Source organism: Lissotriton helveticus, chromosome 4_1, assembly GCF_964261635.1.
Source record: "Lissotriton helveticus chromosome 4_1, aLisHel1.1, whole genome shotgun sequence".
NCBI classification, from domain to species: Eukaryota; Metazoa; Chordata; class Amphibia; order Caudata; family Salamandridae; genus Lissotriton; species Lissotriton helveticus.
In genome coordinates, this window is record NC_136063.1 from 586,660,715 (window position 1) to 586,678,716 (window position 18,002).

At 48.1% G+C, this 18,002-nt stretch overlaps 1 protein-coding gene across 2 annotated transcripts in view; it reads right to left on the reverse strand.

Annotated features, from left to right (window-relative positions):
* Nucleotides 1-18,002, reverse strand: part of ADHFE1 (alcohol dehydrogenase iron containing 1) — a 388,378-nt gene that overhangs the window by 210,949 nt on the left and 159,427 nt on the right. The window lies entirely within an intron of this gene.

Here is an 18,002-nt window from a genome sequence, read left to right on the forward strand (position 1 = left end):
GAATGGCGCCTGTTTTTAAAGCTGTTAATCTCATAAATTCATATGTGTTGCAAGAAGAGTTTCACCCAGATTTTTTTGCTTACCAGGTTTTTGATGTATATATATTTTTTTACTATGGGTGAGTCTCACTACATATCTCACCCACGGTAATCACCTGGGAAATGGACTGAGCAGGTTCATCACCAGGGTCTGCCTTTTTAATAGATTTTCAACAAACAGTACAATACAAAAACATAGCAAAATAATGCTCAGTAGTGGTGTCAGAGCATGAACAATCTTGCAACATATTTTAGCATTACAATGACACCAGTCACCATCACTGCAACAGATGAAACATTTGATGACCCGGGAAGCCAAATGTAATGATTTTCAGTTGGGAAAGTGCCATGGGACACCATACAGTGTATTAGCCAAGATAGGAAGATGAGCCCCATGTCTGCGCTGATCAAGAAATGCGCACCCGGAGAGACCCGTTAGGAAGCCACACTGATCCTTGTAAAAATGGATATACCTGTTGAAGCGTCCCCATGCGAAAGTGTTCTGACTATATATAAGGTTTTACTCTCTGAGATCCAGAATAGGCCTTAGGGAACCGTCCTTTTTGGGAATGAGAAAATAAAGAGAGTAAACTCCTGAGCCCTGATACTGTATTAGAACCAGCTCTACTGCTCCTTTTAGTAAGAGTAAGCAATACCCATGTTGGATAATTCCAACCACCCATTTATCTGTTGCTATAGACTGCCAAACGGGGAGAGTTTATTAAAGTCTTTCCCAGTCAGGTGTGGTGTAGTCAGGGGGAAGCGTGGGCAAGTCACTGTTTATTCGGGGAAGGGGAGCTATGGGGGATGTTGCCTGTACCCCTACCCTTGAAGTTGTTCCCTCTACAGCCTCCTCGAAAAAATCCTCTGGAGGGAGAGGACTGGTTGTTACCTTTATAGGTTGAGTTATTCTGGTCTGGGGATGGGGTTTTGGACCCTCCTCCGTCCAACAGAGGCTCCTTTTGTCGCTCCGTTTACAGAGACTGGAGCGCTCCCATTGACTTGGCCACTTCAGTGTCCTTTTTCATCTTCTCTAGCGCTTGATCCATGTTATGACCAAAAAGATGTTTCTTATCAAAAGGTGTACTAAGGATGGATTGCTGGACCTCTGGCTTAAACCCAGAGATCCTCAACAAAGTGTGTCTCCTGAGTAAGATGCTAGTATTCATTTCCCTAGCCGCAGTATCTGCAGCAACTAAAGTGCATCTTATTGAGTAATTAAAAATTAGTTTACCTTCATTTATTAAGTCCTGCGCCTTAGCTTTATGTTCATCTGGAAGATCTTTAAGCAATTGCTCCATTTCATCCCAGTGTGCCCTGTCGTTTCCTGGCTAAAAGACCCTGTGTATTTGCAATGTGCCACTGATTTGCAGCTTGAGCAGCTATGCGCTTACCAGAATAATCTATTAACTTGGACTTCTTATCTGGCAGAGAAGCATCCCCTGATGTTTGGGAATTCGCCCACTTATGAGCATTAGACTCTACCAGGGAATCTAAGGGCAACTTGCATTTGATAAATAGTGGGTCTGTTGAGGAGGCCTTCTATGTTTTGTCAACCCTAGGAGTCAAGATGCGTGCTCTCACCGGGTCGTTAAAAATCTCATCAGCAGGTTTCATCATGCTTTTAAGCATGGGAAGTGTTTGTGATGACCTTTGTGTGGATCCTAACGTTTCAAACATAACATCTTCCTCTAGTGATTCTTTGTGCAGAGCCACCCAATGGTGTTGTGCAGCCCTGGCGAGGAGTTCTTGATGGAATGCATTGTCGTCTGGAGGAGATGGCTTGGCTGGGTGAAGGTCTGGATCATTATCTGCTGGGGGGATCAACTGTATTATCTGTCCATGGATTTATTGGGAAATGTATCCCCCCATCATCAGCTTCATCATCATCATGGTGAGATTGTGGAGAATACTAAGGTGTAATTTGCAAAGGTTTCGCTGGTGGAGAAGAGGGTGGTGGAGGTAGTGGTGATGATGGATGACTTGTAGCAACAGATTTCCTTTTTAAGGGGATCTTATATGAAGTGTCCTCATTAGGAAGCTTGTGTTTCTAAGGTGGCTTGGTGTGATTATGGCCAGTCTCAGGATTAATTTAGATCTTCTTTTGCTTGGGATCCATTTTTAAAGGAATAACGACCAGTTTCAGATCCAAAGGGGTATCTTTCTGTGTCTGCGCTGAAGCTTTCAGTGCTGCCGTCTTCAGTGGCGGTATAGGCTGGCCGTCGGTGCGGAAGGTTTCGGCTCTGACAGCTGCTTGGCTTTCGCCCCAGAGGATTTCGGATCCGAGCCGGACTTGTGTTTGGAACCGGAGGGCTTCAGTTCTGATGAGGACATTAGTCTACTCGGTACCGAGCCGGAAGGCTCAACTGTGTTTCGGAGTCGGGCCTGGAGACGGGGCGTCAGAAACATTGTCTCGATGCCAACCTTGGCCATAAGGAAGAGGTGGTGCTGAAGCCTTGTGCTTTTTTGAGTAGTTTGTGGGGCAAGGGGTCTTTAGAACTCACGTCACCTTGTCCCTGCAGCAGTTGTTTGGAGTCCATGTCTATCTCAAGCTCCGAGTCTGAGTCTTGTTTGGAGAAGTCTTCCTCCTCCTGTGCCGCTGAAGCCTCAATGTCTTCTTGGGTGTCTTCGATGCTTTGATGCTGCGTCCAGCCCGACAATCAAGAATAGTTTTCTTTGATCGAAAAGATCTGCAAGTATAGCAGTCTTCTTCTTTGTGCTCAGGAGACCAGCACAAGTTGCACACTTCAAGTGAATTTGTCCGCGGATATTTCCTGTGGCACAGAGGACAGAATTTAAATGGAGTCAGACCCTGCACGGTTAGGCCTGAAGGCCGCCCATGAAGCTTTCTAATCGAAAAGTCGATTCCGATGCAGAAACTATATGCTGAGAAGTGGGAAACGCGGATGAAACAATACCATTGAGGGTAGATCGGATTGCGCGTCAAGGGGAACCCGAAGAACAGTTTAGAACCGGAGTGCAGCAATACACTTCCAAACCTGATAGCGTAAAAAACAATCTAACAATGGAGCTGATGACCATGCGCACTAGCACCAAAAGGAGGAGTTAGCTTACCTTGTGACTAGGAAAGACTTCTTTGAAGAAAAACAACTTGCAAACATCCGGACCCAACACTAGATTGGGTTGAGCAGGAGTATGCAAAGCATGTGTATCTACAGCACGCATGCCTCAAACATTTCTTTTCAGAAAGCGCCATCTTGTGTGGCATCTGCTCCATAGCGAAGGAATGCCATAGCCGAGTGAACCATTCCACTGAAGGAGCAGAAAGGGTTTTCCAACCCAAAGCTATGAGCTGCTTTGCTGCTCCAGTCATATGACAGGCAAGATACCAGGCCACATTAGTCACTGCTTTGAGTGTGACAAATCTAACCCATAGGATGATTATGCAGTAATCTGCTGGTATGGAGAAATCCCAGTGTGTTCTTAACGTGCCCCATGATTTCTTTCCAAAATACAGTGTGGAAGGGACATGATCACCATATATGCTGGAAATCCCTGACCTTTGATCGACTCTTTCAGAACATAGCTTGGGTTGCAGGGTATTTGGTGTGTAAGCATTCCGCAGTGTAGTACCATTGCAGCATTAGTTTATACACCGATTCTTGTTGGAAGATGCTCCTATGAGTCTTGGGAATCTCATGCCCAAAAAGTTCCCATTTCTTCTGTGAGATCCTCAGGGTACTCTCTGTTTCCAATTAGCTTGCTAGGGGTGACCGGGGAGTAGGTGGTACTGTTACAAAACACTATACATTTTAGAAATGAGACCCTTGGACCCCTCAAAACCTCGCACTAAGGTTACCAAGGGGGTGAGAGACTGAGTAACACCAGCAGCATGGGGGGAGGAGTGCCCAGTGACAAAGCTAGAAGTATTGGTGGTGGGATTTATCAAGGATAGTGAATTTGTGTTTATATTGCTCAATGGGCTTGATGTTCAGCCCCTGGACTAGATCCTGAAGGGTCCTACATTTACCCTTATCCCATTCCGTGAAAGACCCTGGGGAGATGGGTAGCTTTAAGTCTGTGTTGCTGCTATCAGGGTGTTCGGGAAGGGAAAAGAGGAAAGGCCTCTCCCAATCACCAATCTGCCCTAGATTGTGCGGGTCAGGGTCACCAGGTATGCACTATTGGGATGATGGTATCGCAGGAGCCAGGCCAGGTCCCACAGCAGCCTACAGGCCACCTCCCAGTCCATATGCAACCAGTGTTTTTCTCATTCCCTGACCAACCATTCGGAGATATAGCACAGATGGGAAGCCCAATAATAGTCTAGGAGATTCGAGCATGCGATACCGCTGTGGTTTCGTGGCAGCATCATTAAATTATTTTACATGGGGGGTTGTTTTCTCTTCCAGATGAAGGATGAGAGATGCCTCTGCATGAATTGATATTGTTAGCTGGGATAGGTGTTGGAAAGGACTGGAATAGATACAACAGGCGCAGGAGGACATTCCTCTTTACCACGTTTATATGACTCAGCTAGGAGATGTGGAGAGGACTCCACCTCCGCAGCTCCTCTAAGATGGCCCTGTGAAATGATTTCCAGTTGGCTCGGGACCAAGTCTATAGAGAAGAAGTAATGGTGAGGCAGAGGTACAGTATTGAGCGCAACACCCACTGGAAGGGAACAAGCTCCGCCGAGTGTGGAACCTATGGCAGTGGGATGGTCAGGTTAAGTATGTGGGATTTGGTCATGTTGATCTTATAGTCAGAGACCGCTTCAAATGTACGCAGGCACTGTACCACTGCGGGGAGAGAAACCTCTAGCTCCGTTAGTGCCAGCAATAGATCATAACCAAATAACAGGGCCTTGGTCTTCTGTACTCCAAAGGGAATGCCGGATATAGACTGGTCTTGCCGTAGGCGGATGGCCAGGGGTTCCACCACGAGGGCGAAAAGCAGGAGAGATAGAGGACACCCCTGATGAGTTGTCCCTGTGAAGGGTGAAAGATCGGGTGGTTTGATCCATCACTCGGATGGTTGCAGTGCGTGCGACATATGGAGCCATGATTCTACTAATCATAGTAGGGCCCAGACCGATCTTGTGAAGGACTGCATGTACAAATGCCCAACTGACCAGGTCAAGCGCCTTCTCTGCGTCAAGGGAGAGAAGGCAGACTGGGATGTCGTGAGCCCAAATTTCTTTAACCAAGTGGGTAAGACACCTGATGTTGTCAGTGCACAGATAGCCTGGTCAGGGTCGATTAACCCCGTCAGCAGGGTTGCCAGATGATAGGCTAGCAATTTGGTATAAAGCTTGGCATCTGTGTTACGTTAGGCGAATGGCCGATAGGAGGCGCAAAGAGTGGGTCTTTACCCAGCTTAGGAATGAGCGTTATCTCAGCTGCCGACATAGTTAGTGTGAGGCCTGTGGTATGTGTAAAAGAGTTGTAGAGTTCAAGCAGGTGCTGTTTCGAATGGGAGAGGAAAAACTTGTAAAAGGAGACCAATAAGCTGTCTGGGCCTGGGTCTTCTCCACTGTGAGCCCCTGAAGGGAGCAAATCAGCTCAGCCGCTGTAAAAGGGCTTCCAAGCTCCTGGGCAATCCAATGGTCTAAGGGAGGCCAGGGACAATCGTGGAAGTAAGAATCAATGGCAGCGGGATCGTCCCCTTTGCTGGAATAGAGATTCTGGTAGTAGGCATGAAATGCCTCTAGCTTATTCGGTTCCTGGAAGGCCCAAGTGGAGTTCCCCACACGCAGGATAGAGATGTGGGAACGGGAGTATTTCATCCACAACCTGCAGCCCAAGAGAGTGCTCACCTTATCACCCTTCATGTAATATTTTTGTTTAAGGGGCAATAGAGATCTCTCCGCCTTGTTAACCAGGTGTGCACTCAGGTGGCCTCAACACTGCCTGCTGACATTTAGCATGTGCGGTGGGGAGCTGTTTATCCGAATGCACCAAAATGGATTTCCTCAGTGAGGTTAGCCTCAAACAGGTCAGCCTCTTGTGTTCTAGCTATAGATGTTGAGGAGATAACCCCCCTGATCGTCACCTTGAAAGCATGCCAGAGTACGTGTGGGGGGAAGTTCCTGACAAAGCTTTGAGCTTGGAGTTTTTGGCTATTGCCTCCTTGATAGAGGTTATGTCTAATGGGTCATGTAGGGGCTGAGGGTGCAGGTACCAGTGGGGGAGGGACCTCATGTAAAAAGCCTGACGTGAAGTCCACATGAGTTCGACATTAGCATGATCTAAAATAGAGATAGTCGAGATCTGAGTCGTCATCCAGTGTACGTCTGAATAAAAGGAGTATACCCTTGCATACGGGTGTAAGTATTGCCATGCGGCAACCAAGCCGCGGTCTGCAAGTTTCCGTCGGAGCTGCCTAGACATGGCTCCAGTGCCTTGAAAGTGTTATATGTTCCTGTCTAATTTGGGGCCCCATACTAGGTTAAAGTCCCCTCCCACTATTAGGTCTCCTCTGGCAGAACCGAGTTGGGTCTTAAGTACTTAACATAGAAATGTGCCTTTTGCTTGCTTTGGGGCATTTAGTTGAGGAGGGTGAGGACAGATTTCCCCCTCTCAACCGTCAGGGTTAATAAACACCCTTCTGGGTCCTGGGAAGTCTTCAGTAACTTAGAGTAGAAACCTTTCTAAAAAAGGATATCAACACCCGCTGTTTTAATATAGAGTCCTGCTGGAGGAAGTCATATCAAGTTTGTTTCCGCTTGCTGGGGGAACTGAGCCCTTTGATATTTAGGGACAGGAGTTTAATATTGTGCAGGGACCCCATTTTGAGCGGGAACCGCAGGAGGTGGGTGGTGGCACCTGAATGCAAGGTGAGTCCCCACGGGTCCTGGCTAAAGAGTGACCAGCTGTCCATCCCCACTTCCCAGACCACAGGAGATGCATATTTAGGAGAGAAAAGGGGCTAATACTGGGGAAAAACAAGCGGGTCAACAGGGTCCAACGTAATGGGCTTCTCCATCAATGGACAGGCACCTAAGCCTAAGGCTCGGCGTACAATAGGGGGTTTAGGAGGTAGTCAAGCAGCAATGGCCACAGAGGATAGCAGCTCCCTTCCCGGAGGCACTGGTCATGTGTAGGCAGAGTAAATGCTGGCAGAAGGTCCCCCCTCCAGAGTCAAGCAGTCATGCACTCCGGGGCATCGCACTAGGATGTGGATCAGGTCTCCTTTATTCCTCCAAGCGCAGCCCTCTCATCGCCAGCCTCAGCTGGGTCAGGGGCACCTCCCGCACAGAGATGGTCGCTGCTGCAGCCTAGGAAGGAGGGCGCCAGGATTAGATGCTATATGATTTAAATTTCAGTGGATGGGATATTCGTCACCGTTATGACAGAGAAACTAGTCGGCCGAGATCTAAATTTATTTATTTAAAAAGTTTTATATAGCGCTGCTGGACCCGAGAGTATCAGAGCGCTTTACATAGTGATGACACATGAACAGAGCAAGTACATATTAAGTAATATACAAGTTGAAATGAGCAGGAGAAATTAAAAGAAAAATAAAATAAAATGTACAAAGTGGTAAGTAAGCAAAAGGGGGTCAGTAGAGCAGAGTAGAGGTGGTGCAGGGGGAGTTGAAGATAGCGCTAAGGAAGAGGTTGAGGAGGGGGTGGGTGAGATGGAAGGGGGAGAATGTTGGGTGACAGAGAGAGTGATAGAAGGGTGATGAGGAAGTTCAAGATCAATAAAAATTAAGAACCCCAGTATTTATTGAGGAGAAGAGTTTTGAGTCTCCTATTGAAGAGAGGATAGGAGGGGTTGCAGCGAAGGTCTTTGGGTAGTGCATTCCAGATAGTGGGGACATTACCAGAGAATGCACGAGATTGGGTCTTTTTGCATTTTAATTTGGGAGGGATAAGGACAAGGGAGTTTCTACTTCTCAGGGATCTAGTGCTCCCTGCTTTTTGTAGTTTGCTTGACAGGTAAGAGGGGGTGTCTTGGTGAAGAGCTTTATGGGTAATGCAAGCAATCTTGTAGGTGGATCGACCTTCGATTGGGAGCCAGTTCAGGTTTTTGACGACAGGGGAAATGTGGTTAAATTTTCGACAGTCAGAAATTAGTCTGGCGGCTAAGTGGAGGACAGATTTAATTGGTGCCAGGTGGACTTTGGGGGTGCCTGCCAGAGTGGCGGTACTATAGTTAATCCTGGATAGGACAAGAGATTGTACGACGATTTTGAAATCATCAGCTGGAATGAAAGGTTTAACTTTTTTGAGGTGGTGTAGGGTGGAGAGAGCACTTCTTGCTGTTTTTTTGATGTGGGGAATGAGAGTAAGGTTCTGATAAATGCTGATACCTAGGGATTTGACCATATTGGAGGTGGAGAGGGAGCAATTAAGGGCTGTGATGTCTTTAGGCCAGAGTTGAATGGGTAGGGAGTTGAATTTAGGGGTGAAAAGGATAATTTTGGTTTTTTAGGATTGAGTTTGAGATGATTAAGGTGGAACCAGTCTTGGACTTTCAACAGAGTGTCATTGAAGTGAAGGATGTCATTGTGTTGAATAAAAGCAGATTTTAACCAGATATCCTCAAGCACTGCTTTGGCGTTAGTCGCCTTTAATTCAATCGAAATTATCAAATAAAGAGGCGGGAGCTGGATTCTGGAAAGCAGGAAACGGATTTATTCTTCGAAGGAAAACACATCAACTCGGACAAGCAGTGTGTCGTCTCGAGGTGCTCTAACTGCATCTCTGTGGCCTGGCCTTTTATACACAGGTTTATCTCTTTATTACAGTGTAACACATTCCTAATATTACTTTGATGTATTGTAAGCCAACTTTGGAATCCCCGCTTCAGGCCCGTTCCCACACATACCAACAGTACTGTACCCCCACCACAGTTTCAGTAGGTGATTGCTATCGCACAGCTGGGCATTCCGGCAGGAGCTGAGATACGCGCAATCGGTCGGATCTCATGGGGTTGTGGCAGTGATTAATTCCGGCTCCTTTGATGAGAGGCGGAATCCTACTGTATGGGGCAATAAACTGCATCCGCAGGGGTTGGTTATGGCCTGGGATCGGATCGAGCAGCCAGGTGCGGGGGAGGAGATTATCGAAGGGCCGGTTCATGCGCCAGGGATGAAAGGGTATGAGGGCTCGGCACGGGAAGTGGCTCCGGGACAGGGTCGCGCTGAGGATGCTTTATGACTCTAGCATGTGCTTGGGGGTTGCCAGCGCGCGGGGGATGACCGCAAGGTCAGGGAGACGCGCAGGCGATCAGCAATGTTACGAGAGTGGACACAGTCTTAAAATGGCTGCCGTTTACGTGCTCGCAAAAAGGGCCTAAGTGGGACAAGATGGCGTCTGTAATGTTCACATCGCAATCTAATATTTAACAGTCCTTCCTTTGAACATAGCACGATATCTTGTTAATCTATGTCAATGTTCATTATGTAGTGGATCTCGGTCTCGTACAATGCTTTCATGTTTTCAAACTTATTGTCCAAAGTTTTAGGGCATATTGAATTCGCGAAAAGAGAGCTCAAGGGCGGTATGCATTGTATTCCCAGGCAACACCCACACAATACAAAAACTGGCACCAATATTATTATCAACAATTTCCAGCCCCAATCTTTCAAAGTGTTCCAAAACCAGCCTCCAAGTGTCCAGCCGTCTTGTTCCTGGTGGATTTCCGAAGATAGTTTGTGAAGGTGTTCTATTGCTTTATAGACAGAAGGTGAATAGTCCGGGACAAAGGTGCAACAGCTGGCACCGATGATGCGGCATGCTCCTCCGCGATCCGCTAGTACCACGTCGAGCACAAGGCGGTTCTGCAAAGTCACGAGGCGGACCGCCTGCAGCTCAGCTGTGTTGTTAGCAAGGATGCCTGCTGTGATGTTCAATGCTGTTTCGACTGCTTGGGTTAGATGACGGATGGCCCGACTGTTTGACATCGGGCCCCAGAAAGGAATGAGTCCCTTCGCAGCATCGAGGAACTGCGAAGAGGTGGAGTCCGCTTGTTCTGTGTCCTTTGAGCGCTTCTGCCTGTGGTATGCTGCTGGTGCCACATAGGTTGGAGGAAAAACAAAGGAGATGTAGCAAGTGCCTCCCCAGCCTTTATGGAGCCAGGTGTAGACTTTAGTGCCGCAGACGAAATACATGTTGGGAGATACTACAAATGAAGGGGGGTCAGCAGTATTCAAGGTCCTTTTTATGGAACAGGAGCTGTGGCCCACGATTTTTGTCCCATGTCCCTCGATGCAAACAAGGCCTGAGACATTTACCACAGATAAGGACACAGTCAGAGTTGCAGCAGTCCGTTTGCGTAGGTATGAAAAAGTGGGCCTGGCTGGATTGTTGAATACCTGCATCTCGAGCCGTTCCTTCTCCGGAATGTCCATTTGAAGTGTGGTGTTTGAGGTCTGAGGGCAAAAAGGAACTGATGTTTTTCTAGTTTTGTCTAGCCAAACCTCATCGTAGAACTGCGAGATCGTTTCACCAGATGTAGTATTGTCCTTATAGCTCTCCTGCAGGAGCATCAGCCAGGCAAGGCAGGATCCATGGACAGAGAAAGGTGAAGGGATGAAGGGAATAGACTGTTCGGTTGCGTGTGGTAGCAGCCCGCACATCCAACAGTTCGTGGCATTGGCAACAAGATTATGTTGGTGCAGCAATTGTACGAAGGAATTGTTCCAGAATTCTTTACGTCGCTCTCGGAGATGAGGGGAGAGTGAGACCAGATGATGCTCTTTCTTGGTGGTGGGCTGCATAGTCTGTATCATTGCCTGATGAGTGGGAGCATTTTCTTCTATGGCCCAAACTGTAGCCATGAGCAAGAGGCAGAGGAGGGATGAAATGAAAAGTACGATTGTCTTTGTGCTATGCAGCCTGGCAGTTTTGGGGTCTTTGCAGTGGGTCTTCGATTGTCCGGGATCTTCCATCACCTTCAAGAAGGCCCGGTAGCGGGCAGAACCACACACTTTGTCTGGCGTCTCTCCTGGTAGCCTTTGTAGTGTTAGCTACCGCTCTGAGACTGTTGACTCAGTTAGTGGCCTGCTTTGCCGGAGCCCTCTCCTTTCGTCGTAAGTTGTACCCTTCCCTGGATGGTACAGTGGGATCGGAAAACTTTGCCAATTCGAGTGTCTCTGATTCCGGGTAACAACTCAGGGCTGGTCTGTCTTTGCTCATGAGTTCTTCTTGGGTGTCCACGTCTTCATTCGTTGCCAGTGTTGGGGGTATTCTTTTGCAGTGATGTGCATGCAGCCAGTTTTTCTTCCCTTCCACTCGGAGTGCAGTTCAGGTGGTGATCAAGACTTGCCAGGGGCCCGTCCTCCTGGGTTCCAAACTCTTCGTTCTCTGGAAGTTCCGGATTAAGACCTACTCTCCAGGCTTGATGTCGTATCCAGGGCCTCTGGATGCGTCTGGGATGGCTTGCTGCACCTGTTGGTGGATGACAGTTAGTTCTTTGGTAAGGTTATGCAAATAATCAGACATTAGGATGTCGGGGACATCGTGGATGGAAGCTGGCTTCGGCGCGGCCCATATGTTCATTGGCCGGCCAAAGACAACTTTGTACGGAGTCAAGTGGTGTCTGGTTGGGGTGGAGCGCATTGATAGCAATGCTAGTGGGAGGGCATCAGGCCACTTCAGTCCTGTGGTGGCGACTATCTTGGCTAGTTTTAGTTTCAAGGTGGCGTTGTCCCTTTCTACTAGACCTGCAGATTGGGGGTGGAAAACTGCGTGGAACTTTTGCTTTACACCCAGACCCTTTAGTATGAGCTGGATAACTTCGGCTATGAAGTGGGGGCCATTGTCGCTCCACAAAATTTGACAGAGGCCGTAGCGTGGGAAAAACTCTTTTAACAACACTTTTGCAGTAATGGTGGCGGTGTTGTCGCGGGTGGGGTATGCTTCTACCCATTTGCTGAACGCACATACTAGGACTAGTGTGTATTTCAGACCATGGTACCTGTCGAACTGTATGTAATCCATTTGGAGGACTTCAAACGGATGGTCGGGGACTCCAAATCCTCCCCGTGGTACTATTGTCCCTTTCCCTGGATTGTGTTGTAGGCATACCATGCATTGCTGAACCAAGCGTTTCGCTGAATCTGCTATCCTGTCATTATGCCATACCCTAGTGACTAGTTCGATCATGGGGGTGGAGCCTATGTGTACCGGTAAGTGCGCCATGGTCAACATGGGGATCAGATATGCATTGGGTAACAGCCATTTGTCTCTGTCTTTTGTCCTCCAGCAGCCTTCATCATCTTTTAGTCCCAACCAAGCCCATTCAGTCAGTTCGTATTGTGTACTCATCTGTTGGATATCTCTGATAGTGGTCCTAGCGTCTGTCCATTTCTCTGCTTGTGACCTGGTCACATATATTCGTGTCGTTGTCCTGTTTTCGGTGGTGGCTCGGGCAGCGGTGTCAGCTAGTGCGTTTCCCTGTCCTACAATGTCCGTCACTTTCTTATGTGCCTGGCACTTGATTACTGCTAGCTGCTTGGGGAGGTGGACTGCTTCGGTCAGGGCGGAGACTAGATCTCCATGTAAGATCGGTGTGCCATATGAGGTCAGGAATCCTCTTTCCCTCCAAAGGAGCCCGAAATGATGAACTACCCCGAAGGCATACTGGCTGTCCGTGTAAATGTTTACTGTTGTCCCTGCTGCTAAAATACACGCTTGTGTGAGGGCAATCAGTTCTGCCGCCTGTGCGGATCGCTGGGAAATGCGGGCAGCTTCAACAATGGTTCGGGCTGTGGTAACGGCATATGCGGCTGAGGTGGTGCCATCGGGGAGTTTGATGCATGAGCGACCTACCCATAGTTCTCCGTCAGGTTCTGGGAAGGCAGTGTCTCGGAAGTCTACTCTACTCTTTGTCTGATCATCAGTGAGGGTCACACAGTCATGTAGGGTCGTTTTCAGGCAGTGGTAACAACGTGGCCGGGTTCAGAGTGGTGCATCGTTTCAGAGTAATGTGCGGAGCCAATAGGGTTAACTCATATCCGGTCAGTCGTGCACTAGTCAGGTGCTGTGTCTTGGTCTGGTTCAGGAGGGTGTCAACAACATGGGGTACTAATACTGTAAGGGGGTTGGAAAGCACAATTCCTTCACTTTGTCTTATCGAGACTGCTGCGGCTGCAACAGCTCGTAGGCAGGCTGGTAATGCTCTTGCTACGGGGTCAAGAGTGGCTGAGAAGTAGGCGCAAGGGCGTTGTTTGGGGCCAATCAATTGTGTCAGGACAGATAAAGCACATCCCTCTCGTTCATGCGTGAAAAGGGAGAATGGTTTGGAATAGTCTGGGGTTCCTAGAACGGGTGCCGTACAAAGGGCGTCTCGTAGTTCTTTGAAAGAGGTTTGGCATTCAAGGGTCCAAGGGAGGGGAAGGGGACATCTTTGGCTAAGAGGGAAAGTAGGGGCTTGACTATGAGGCTAAAGTTCGGCAACCATTGTCGGCAGAATGAGGTGAGGCCTACCAGAGAGCGGACTTGCTTTTGGTTCTTATGGACGGGAGTGTCGAGGATTGTCTGGATTCTGTCAGGTGTGAGTTTCCTTCCTTCCTTTGACAAGAGGTGTCCTAAGTAGGTTACTTGGGGTTTACAGAACTGCAACTTTTTTCGGGAAACTTTGTGACCATTCTCTGCAAGGAAGTGTAGGAGCTGGATGGTGGCTGTGACTGCAAGTGGAGTGGTGTCGGCTGCCAAAAGGATATCATCGACATACTGTATTAACACCACTCCGTCTGGTAACTGAACTGCGTCTAACTGCCTTTTGAGTGCCTGGCTATAGATACTTGGGGTTTCGGTGTACCCCTGGGGTGCTCGACAAAATCTATACGAGCGGGATCTTACGGTAAATCCGAAGAGGTAGCGGCTGTCTGGGTGAATGGGTATGGAGAAGAAGGCATTTTTGAGGTCGATGACAGTGAAGGTGGTGGCAGTCGATGGGATCAGAGTCAGGATGGTGGTGATGTCGGAGACTACAGGGTACTGTGGCACAACTATCTTGTTGACTCCTCGTAGGTCGATAATGAAGCGCTAAGCTTTCTCGTCTCCCTCTCCTTGTCTCTTGATGATTGGTAAAATTGGGCTGTTGCAGGTGTTGCTAACCACTTCCTCTACTACGCCTGCGTCTACTAGTGACTATTATTTCAACTAGCGCTTTCTCGCCTTCTGGAGATATCTTGTACTGGGGTATTTTTGGCAGCGTTGCGTCTTCTCGTACCGTCACATGCACTGGGTCTATCATCATTCATCCTAAATCTGAGTCAGCTTTCGCCCATAAGTGCGATGGCAAAGTATTGAGTAGGGAGGCGTCTGCGTCAGCAATGGAGTACATGTGTCGTGGAGGGCAAGGTCTGAGTGGGCCAGGGTTGTCATATAGGAGGACTCGGACTCCGTCAGGTGAGCATCTTATAGTTGCTCGAAAATATTTCAGCAAGTCGAGACCCATAATGCATCCGGGGTATTGGAGGAAAGAAGAAATGTCGTGTCAGTGATATTGTCTTCAAGATCAAAAGGGATCGGTTTGGACAAGGGGTTGGTGGAGGGCGTTCCATCAAATCCTATTGATGTCACGTGTGAGCCAGACAAGGGTGCCCTTGGAATCAGTCGTTTAGATAATGCACTACGTGTTGCACCTATGTCTACCAAAAATGGAGACTTCGTGCCTAGGACCTTTGCGGTAACATAAGGGCCTTGCTGGTCAACATAGAGCTTGACTGGATCCCTCCCTTGCCCTTGGCAGTCCTATGCGTAGTCGTATGCGTTATCGTGGTCAGACTGTTGGTACTGATTCTGTCGGGGACGGTCAAAAGTATTCGTTCTCCCTGGCCTTTCGTCACTAGTGTTGTTTGCGTGCCCTCGTCTGCGTCCTCTATTTCTCGGTCCATTCGCCTGTTCTCTTGCTTCTTTGTTCCTGATTATTTTTACAGGACCGGACTTCCAATGCCCATACTCCTTACAAAAAGCACATTGGTTCTCGCCTATGTCTCTGCGCCTAGTGTAGGGTGTGGGTGCATTGCTTCGGGGCGGTGGAAATCTAGGGGTATTCTGTTAGTGACCTCCCTGATACTGTTCTTTCCCTAGACTCGCGCCTTGTAATTGGGCTATCATAACGCGTTCTTTCAAATCCTTCTTTTTCCTTTCGGAAGCTCGATCGTTTTCATTCTTTTGGTGTTCGTAGTTTTGAGCCATTTGGAGGATGGCTGCGGGCTTCGACGCAGCCCAACTGCTCTCACTGGTTTGCAATTTCTGTGAAACTTCCGGTAACAATCCTTTGACATAATTTTGTACGAACAATCGATGTTCGGTCGCAGTGGTCATGTCCTGTCCACTGTAGGCGGAAAACACCGTTTCGAACCGGGAGACATCTTCTTCGGGTTTTTGGCGGCAGGCGGTCACTATAGACCAGTCTACCTTTTTCTCAGGGACCAGAATTTTAACTTTTTGTACAATTTTATCTGGAATGTCTAATATTTCTTTTAGAGGTTTCTGTCCGGGGTTTCGTTGCTTATTCAGTTTGTCGAATTGTTCCCAGGTATGTCCGAACAGATCAGTGTGGTCGACTTTCCGGATTTGCTTCCACACGTCAGCTGGCAGACATAACCCAAAGAACAAGTCAATATCGGCAATGGTCATGATTGTTGATCCCATAGCGGTACCTAGTTCTGTATAGAATGCGGTGGGATTCTTTCGCAAGTCCGGCAAGGATTTGCGGAACGTCAGGATGTCCTGCCTGTCCCAAGGCTGATACACCCAGTTGTATACCACTCTTCCTTTCGCATCCTGATGATTTATATCGTCGTTAGTTCCCGACCCTCTCGGGGGAACCCAGTAGGGGGCAGCTTCCTTTATGGGCATCATATTATCAATTCTTTCAATCGGGGGTTCAGTGATCTCAGGCGCGACACTCTTAACTATTTGTCCCTGTTCTATGAGGTGGCGAAAAACTTCTAAAGTGTAAGAGAAGAGATCGGTTACATTACATTCACTTTCATCCCCTGTATCCACTTTCCTATATAGAGTCATGAGACGGTCAGGTCCTGTTTCTTTATATTTATATTTTTCTTCGTATGCCGTGAGGGTGTGGTAGCAAAAACGCACGACGATATGTTGTTTGTAATTGCCATCGTAAGAGTCGCACGTGTCTGTGATATGCTCTTCGGTTTCCTTCCTATCGACTAAGGTCTTTACTACTCTGTCGATGCCGGCCCGCTCAGCAGTGCTCAAACGGGGGATTCTTGCCGGTTCACTCTCTTGGGTTTCAGTTTTACCTACTGAACTGTTCGGTGAAGTGCTTAGTACGAGAGGCTCAGTCGACGCGGAGGCCGTGGGTACCGAGGCCCTGGCACTACCTTCAGTCAAGTTCTGGGATTCTAGGTGTTGTACTAAGGAGGAGGCATATAGATGATCGGGGGACCCAAGAGTAAATCATCATCCGTCCTTTGCTTTGATGGTAGTTCAGGGTAAAGCGCTGAGGGTGTTCTAACAGGGCATTGGCCTGAGGTTCCAGATTCTCGTTCTTTCTTTGCATTTTGTCTCTCCTTCACTTCCTCTTCTAACTTTTTACCAGCTAAGTGAGCTGCCTTTCGTAGTTCTTTCTGGCTTTTTGCTTCGTCTCTCTTTTTACGTTGCGTTGCTTCTTTGTGCCATATGCCGAGACTATCAAGCATGGTCGGCGCGGTTCTATTTTTGTGAAGAGCTATTTCTAGCGCTTCAATTTTTTGTGAGGTCAAAAGATCCTATTAGTGGCCACTGACTTTCTCGATCTTTCTTGGTATTTTTATGCCATGGTTTACTGTAAGCTACGGAGACTAGTCCATATCTAACATACATGTCCTTATTAGGGGTGCCTTCCAGTGGAGCTGGATGATCTACCTCTAATAAACGGTCTGGGTTGAACCAATTTCCAATCAGTGGGGAGAAGATAGGCATGACGTATATCGGACAAGTGAAGAACTCAAACAATGTTGGACAAAGGGCCGCACTACCTATCCTTCACTACCTGCAAAGACTAGACAGAATATTTCTATTCTTCGTTGTTTGCAAGCAGAGAATATCTCGAAGAGAACCAATAGGTCGAGTAGCAACAATGGCTAGACGAATCAATAAATAATCAAATGCGCCGGGTAGCAACGAAGGCTAAACGGACTAATAAATAAGCGAATACTAGTATTTTTCCAAACAAACAATCAATCGATCAAAACAGTCGTGCTGCACGACCTTACCCGGACTGTATGGACTGTTTCTCGTCTTCCACTTCCAGCGCCCGATCGTCCTCTATTTTCCATTGTTGCCGCGGCACTCCTGTGGGATCCCAGTCAGGACCGTAGATCACTCGAGAGAGGTCCGTTCAGAACCGGTGAAGGTCAGATGATCGGCTGCCAGACGAGGGTCTATCGGGCAGGAGCTCTCCCAATCGTTGCGGTCGTTCACTCAGTCGTTAGGACCTCTCTCACTGGACCCACGTGTCGCTGATGGGCCCCGCGTTGGGACGCCAATTGTTGAATAAAAGCAGATTTTCCCCAGATATCCTCAAGCACTGCTTTAGCGTTAGTCGCCTTTAATTTAATCGAAATTATCAAATAAAGAGGCGGGCACTGGATTCTGGAAAGCAGGACACTGATTTATTCTTCGAAGGAAAACACATCAACTCGGACAAGCAGTGTGTCGTCTCGAGGTGCTCTAACTGCATCTCTGTGGCCTGGCCTTTTATACACAGGTTTATCTCTTTATTACAGTGTAACACATTCCTGATATTACTTTGATGTATTGTAAGCCAACTTTGGAATCCCCGCTTCAGGCCCGTTCCCACACATACCAACAGTACTGTACCCCCACCCCGGTTTCAGTAGGTGATTGCTATCGCACAGCTGGGCATTCCGGCAGGAGCTGAGATACGCGCAATCGGTCGGATCTCATGGGGTTGTGGCAGTGATTAATTCCGGCTCCTTTGATGAGAGGCGGAATCCTACTGTATGGGGCAATAAACTGTATCCGCAGGGGTTGGTTATGGCCAGGGATCGGATCGAGCAGCT